Here is a 6,487-nt window from a genome sequence, read left to right as displayed (position 1 = left end):
CACACACACACACAAGGGAAGTGGAGGACGTTTTAGCTTAGGAAGATAAATTTTGCTGCTGTAGAGCATGGAACCCTTTACTATTCTTCTACTCAATTAAGATTTCCATTAAGCAGGCCATGGGGCTGTTGTTGATACGGATGTGTCCATAAGCGAATGGGGCTGACTCGGTCCTCCTTGTGGACTTTACCTTTAGTTTTAGAGTTAATCATTTGTGCTGATGCTGTGCTGTGCAGAAGGGCCTCCCTTTGGTTTGCTCTGGGGTATGTTTCTCTGCCCTACTTCTTATCCAGGTTGTTTGTCTCTGTAGAATCTTCAACCAAAGGTAATGTGTACATCGTGTTTTTTAGGTTTAGGATTTAAGAGGACGCCCACGCACGTAGTCTCCCCACACGTAGGGTAGATGGGGGTTTTGCTGAAAGTCACCTTCTGCCTACTCTGCAGCTTGCAGGGCAATGCTGGGAAAGGTACCGAGGACGCTGGGAATCTGGCTTCTGTAGAGACCACAGGCTATTTCTCATAGGTGGCGCCTGCCCATCAGAGTCAGGAGCAATCTGTGAAAGTGACAAAAAGTCCCAGTTTGCTTCAAGTTGCATGCAATGGGATTGAGTGGACGCACAAAGAGCAGCGCCAAGCCCCCAACTGCAGCAGCTGGGTCCAGTGCACTTGGGCAGTGCACTTCCACATTCAGGCTGCACCAGAGGGACAACATATTCTAAATTAAAGACACATCATTATTAAATTAGTTGATGAAAATTAAATAGGGACATTTTATGTGGCCAAGTAGTTGATTCGCCAGTAGTTCTTAGGTCTTCTGAGATGAAGTTTAACATCACACATGTTAACTTTTGAATGCAAGTTCAGACTTAATTTGTGGCTGAAGTTACTAACTGGTGAATATGACAAGAAAAACAATATCTTAGGTGAGCACAACATTAGATTTTAAAGAACTTTTATGGTCTGAAGTAATAGAACCTTCTTATAGGGGCCAACTACTAGTGAAAACTGTTTTGTACAGTACCTGCTTTCATGTCTTCTAATCAGTACAGGCTTCAAATAACATTTATTTGCAGTAACAGTTTCAGTCGGTTGTTCTAGCTAATTAAAGTGCAGATTGTGCTTTGAAGACAGAAAGCAGTGTGATAGCATTAAATACTAAAGCTAAAGTTTCTGTTTCAGTGGAAACCTATTTATTGTTTCCTAGGCTATTAAAATAATATTATAATTATATTTTCTCTGAGCTCTTGGAAAATAGCTTACAATGACCCCAACTAATGAAAGGCCAAGGAGAACACTTGTGTCCAAAACCTGAATTACATCATTAAGTATACTAAATTCAAGATTCTAACGTGTAGCAATTGTATTGCTTCTAAAGCAGACAAGGCTTTTTTTTTTTTTTAATGTATTTGGTACAGGGTCTCACTATGCAGCTTGGACTCGTGGTGATCCTCCTGTTTTCAGCCTCCCCAGTGCTGGGATTACAGGTGTGCGCCACCACGCCTGGTTTTGGTGGCCAGCTCAGTGCGCCCCAGGGGCAAGGCCGGTGCAGCATGTGGTGCTGGGGATTGAACCTGGCCCCTGCTCTTGCCTAAGCAGGCACTTAGTCTGCTGAGCTATCTCACCAGCCCAGATGAGGCATTCTTACTCCAAAAGGAAGATGAAGAAGAGCCAAGGGTTACAAACACCATCCACAGATGTGAAAATTACGAGACCACAAAATTTAAGCCCCAACTTCTAAGTTCACCCATTGTTGAAAAAAAAAAGAATATCAGAAAGAAATGTTGCTAGGCCATCTGTCTGTGAGATCTGTGACACCACCTGTTTCAGTTGTATCTCCAGGTGACCCAGTGTTTTAGAGTAGGGATGCTTAGCATCCCAACCTGCTGGCTGCGGCATAAAGCAAGTCACCTGGGCCCTGCCTGAGTAGTTTATATCCAGGACATTTTGGCCCTTGACCCCTTTGTGCAGCCTGAGGGTTCCATAACCTCCATTGCTTCTGAGCCAAATGAAGGCCCCATCCACAACCAAAAAGTCTCTAGTGTTGATGTTCTAAGAGTGATGATGAATTGTTCTACTGGCATGGAATGAACTAGGTCCTTAAAACTAGCAATAACCTATTCAATACTAATTCATATGATGTGGTCACACATGTTAATCTCCAAGTGGGAAAGTTCTTTTAAGATTATAACTTTTAAGGCCCAGGTAGGTCAAATGCTAGGCCAAAAACTGTAGATGCTATCAGCTCCCCATAGCAATTAAGTAAAATCTCTTCTTTCACTTTGTGTCCAGTGAAAACAAGAAAACCAAACAGACCACAACCCAGCTTGTGTTTCAGAGCCCTTGGTGTCACTGCTTACCTGTAAACTCTTGATTCCACCTGCTGCCATTTATTTACAAAGTAAATGCTTTCTTTGTTGATCTACAGTTAGTCATAATAAAATAGAAGCAAAACCTACACTTCATAAATTTTGTTTTTTAAGGCTAGCCTGCCAGGTTAGGAGTTAAAAGAAATATAAGCTGACCTTATGTTACACATTTCCAGGACAATGGCCCCGATTGTGCCTGCCTAGAACATGTGTCAGTGTATGCCATGGGACAGTTTCACTCCTTTTAAAGTTCAGGTGTGATATTTATCTAAAAGGGAACCCAGTAACCCAACTCAGGGACTTCCAAATAAGGAGACTCTTCTTCGCTATATTCATTGTAGAACTGTGTAGCTACTGGCAGAAGTGTCAAAGTTGTATTGGTTACTATTTACCTTGTACCTTTTAACTACAATGTATTTGTGCTTTGCCACATTAGAAGCAGCAAGGTATGTTTAAATAAGTGGAGCATAACAAAAATTTCTGGGCAGTTCCTCCCTCTTGTAAGTCTTTTACCAATTTTTAAAAATGACAATTGATAATGACTCAAATTCAACTAAAGCGCTTTTATTTAATATATAAATATGTAAAACCTCAGCCTGTCTTTAAGTAGGCGCTAATTGAGTTGGAGAACAGGAATGAGTCACGATCCCTCCAAAGAGCTCTAGAATCATTGATGGAAGGCCTCCCTGCCAAGTCTGTTTTGGGGCATCAGTTAAATATTTTTATCCACTTCTTCTTAGGAGGAAAGCATCAATCTAGAGCAGGAGCTCCTCTGCACTGTTTTCAGAAGTAGGTACAGTCTTGTATGGAAGAGAGGTCCTAAGCAGAGGGGCAACTTCCTAGCCCCATATTTCCAGGTGACAGGGGGCAGGTCTGCAGGTGAGGGTCTGACTCCTAGGCTTGGCTTCCTGTTCTTAATCCCAAGAATACTTCGGTGACTTTGAATTGCTCTCTGTTGTCCTTTCAGACTCATTTAAAAGAATGCCTTGTAGAATGAAGGTTAGAGGCATAACTGAAGGGGTCTAGAAAAATAGCACACAACATCTCTGTCACACCTTGTCTTACTTTGAGCTGAGCAAACTGGAGGGAAAGGAGGAGCTCAATAGTCCTGTTGAGTGGTTAGTGGTGTCTTCTCTGTTTGCAAAGCTAACTCAAAACCGTGAGCCTCTGGAAGCATCCAACAATTTCCAGGCACCCTGGGGAATGGTTGGTATGTTTGCATTTATAGGCCGGCTGCCCCTCCACCCCCATCTCAGATTCTCTTAAATCTGTTGAGAAGTCAAAGAAAGTTAAACTTGGAAAAAGTCTGTGATTACTTTGCAGAACTGGGTTGACTTGCATAGAACACAGGCCTGTGTCCTACTCAAAGCAGGCCACTTGGGCACAAAGCTCACCTGGGCACAGAGTGGGCTAATCCAAAGAGATGCTGATTGAATGAATGAATGAACAAATGATCCCCAAGCAGATACCTGGAGAGCAACAGGTGACCCAAGCAAAAGTAAGGCAACAGGAACAGTGAGCAAGGGGCAAGTTGGTTGCAAACTTGGAGCCTCGCCCCTGCCTCGTGCTCTCTACATCCTAGTGGGAGACCAGAGAGGTGGCGGGACACTTTCGAAACAATCTTTAAACAACTTCAAGTTTAATAAACTATTTTCCCTCTCTTCCACAGCCCCTCCTGGCGCCCAGGCTGGGCCACCACCACTCCCACCAGGGAGGACAACGCATGCACTGACTCCGCGCCTGGCCACCGCTCCTGAGTGCCATGTTGCCCGCCTGCTTCTAGAAATGCAGTTTTGCACTCACATAGGGCTTCTGGCCCGAAGATCTGAAGCCCCGTCCAGGCGGGCGGGCGTCGCGATTAGTTAGGCTCTGCTGACACCTGCCTCCGCGGGCACGCGCCACTGCCACCACCGGGAGGGCGGGGTGGGTGACGGTCCCGCGTGCGTGCGCTAACCGGGAAGCCGGAGGTAAGGAGGCGCACAGCAGGGGTAAGCGCCGCCGTCGCACACTTTGCACGCCGCCCAGGGCTACACCACTCACCGAAAATTGGGAGGCAGGTCTGGGAGGCGGGGTCGGGCGCCCACCGTCTTGGGCGAGCCCGCACTCCCCCCCACGCCGCCCGGAGCGCCCCCTGCCCACACCCGCGTCACCCCCACACCGGCGCACACCCCGGGGCTGCGGCGCGGCGCTTTTGGCCGCGTCCTGCACGGGCCGATTTTTCGGGCTTCCCCTTCGGTTTATAGGGGCCGCTGCTATGGGTCGGTCCTCTGAAGAGGCTGGGGCGTCATCAGGCCGGGTAGAAAGCGCTGCTCCCCGGCGGGGACGCTCAGTCGCGTCGGCACCGCGGAGCGGGCTGCGTCAGGTGGTGGCCGGGTGCATTGCCCGCTCTCCGGCTCCGGGCTGCGGCACCGCGGCGAGCGAACCCCTGTCCCGGCGCGGCTCGGGGCGGCGCGGGCGGCCGGCAGGCAGGCACTGCCTTGCGTGTGAGTGCACCTCACTCACATGTAAGTCGGGGAGCGCAGGGCACCCGCGGAAGTGCGAGCCACCCGGCACGGGCAAGAGCCACGGCTGGGACAGGCAGGGACACCCGGCTCGCGCCCCGGCAACCCCACTTCTCTCTTTCTCTCTTCTCCTCTCCATTGGCGTGCGTGCCCAAGACCTAACTGCGGAGCGCCCGAGGGTAACAGCAAACTCGTGCCATCGCGCCTTTGCACTTTTCTTTTTTGAGTTGTGTGACATTTCTTGGTGCTTTTTGATTTCTCGCTGTTGTTGGGTGCTTTTTGGTTTGTTTTCGCTCTTATTTTCGTTTGCTCATCCTCTTTGACGCTAACTCTTAGGCAGCCAGCCCAGGAGCCCCAGGTCCGGGCAGCACCCGGGAGCCGAGCAGCGGGACCGCAGCTGACCCCACCACCACCCCGACACGGGGCGCACGGGAGCCGGACAGCCCAAGGCCGGGGGCAAGCAGGGCGCCCGGGCCAGGCGCGAGGAGCCAGGCTCCCCGAGGTGGCCGGGTCACCATGCTGAAGATGGCCATGAAGCTCAAAGCCCGAGCGGCCGCAGAGAGCGAGAAGAGGGCGGCCGCGGCGGCTGCAGAGGTGGCTGCCGAAGCTGTCGCGGCTGCCGCCGCACTGGCAGAACCGAAAGAGCCCATCGCCCCGAGGAAGAGCGGGGACCCCGAGAAGACCGCCAAGAGCGCCAAGCCCGCCAAGCCCCCGGCACGGGAGACGCCCCCCGAGAAGTTCCTGAGCGACAAGGAGCGCAGGAAGATGGAGAAGAAGCTGCTGGAGCAGAGGCGAAAAGAAGAGAAGAAGCGGGAGAAGGAGATGAAGAAGTTGGAGAAGATGCTGAGGAAGAAGATGAAGAAGTTGCCAGAAGCGCGGGAGCAGTTCCGAGGCCCCGAGGGCGCCGCCGCCACCGCCAGCGCCGCCGCCGGAGACGAGGGCGCCGAGGAGGGCGCCGCCGGGGGCGCCGAGGGCGCCGCCACAGGGGGCACGAGTAGGGCCTGGGCCGAGTGGGACTCGGACTCGGACTCGGACGACGCCTACTACGCCGCACCCCGCGTCGGGGGCATCGTGTGGCGGCCCGGGCCGGCCAAGGCTGGCGCGCTGAGCGCCCACCTGCCCCTCGTGGTCTTCCTGGTCTTCTCGGTGCGCAGCCCCTCGTGGGTGCTCAACTTCCTGCTGCAGCAGCGCACGGAGCAGGGCCGCGGCTGCGGCTTCGTGTTCGGGGCGACCTGCTGCTTCCGAGTGTTCCTGGGCTGCGCCTTCTTCTCCTACCTGAGCGGCCGCGCCAGGCGCAGGGGCCGCGCGCGCTCCGGGCCCGGCGGTGCCTTCGGCTCGGCCCATGGCGGCCGGCGCCGGGCCCGCGAGGAGCGGCTCATCTAGGCCGCCCCGCCCCGCCCCCGCCCCGACCCCGCCAGCCGCCACCATCGCCGTGTCGTGTGGAGTTGTCTTAGTGTTCGTGTGCGTGTGTGGACACATTTTCCTTTTCGGTTGCTCAGTGCTTTGCTTCGTGCTCGCCTCGCTTTTTCCACACTCCCTGCTTTCTGGCTCTCTCTGTCGCTCTCTCTCTTCGAAATTTTCCTAAGTCCGGGCTCCCGCTCCCTCCCCTTCCGCCCACCC

General features: G+C 52.6%; 2 protein-coding genes and 1 long non-coding RNA gene across 8 annotated transcripts in view; 2 read left to right on the top strand and 1 right to left on the bottom strand.

Annotated features, from left to right (window-relative positions):
- LOC111814348 overlaps positions 1–4,335 on the bottom strand; it is an 8,172-nt gene extending 3,837 nt beyond the window's left edge. The window contains exon 1 of the long non-coding RNA XR_002819357.1: positions 4,170–4,335. This is a non-coding gene — a long non-coding RNA (uncharacterized LOC111814348). The remainder of the gene's footprint in view (positions 1–4,169) is intronic.
- LOC101584539 (guanine nucleotide-binding protein G(s) subunit alpha) overlaps positions 1–6,487 on the top strand; it is a 55,784-nt gene that overhangs the window by 29,549 nt on the left and 19,748 nt on the right. The window contains exon 1 of one of the 5 annotated variants that reach the window (XM_023707523.1): positions 4,717–4,870. The exons of the other annotated variants lie outside the window; for them this stretch is intronic. The gene's annotated coding sequence lies outside the window, so the exon portion shown is untranslated. Of the gene's footprint in view, positions 1–4,716; positions 4,871–6,487 lie in introns of those variants that run through there. 5 annotated transcript variants of the gene reach the window in all.
- The window catches only part of LOC101585717 (neuroendocrine secretory protein 55-like), a 58,512-nt gene that overhangs the window by 43,150 nt on the left and 8,875 nt on the right, over positions 1–6,487 (top strand). The gene's annotated exons all lie outside the window — the stretch shown is intronic.

Source organism: Octodon degus, unplaced genomic scaffold, assembly GCF_000260255.1.
Source record: "Octodon degus isolate 3935 unplaced genomic scaffold, OctDeg1.0 scaffold00296, whole genome shotgun sequence".
Classification (NCBI taxonomy): Eukaryota; Metazoa; Chordata; class Mammalia; order Rodentia; family Octodontidae; genus Octodon; species Octodon degus.
This window is presented reverse-complemented; position numbering and strand designations above follow the sequence as displayed.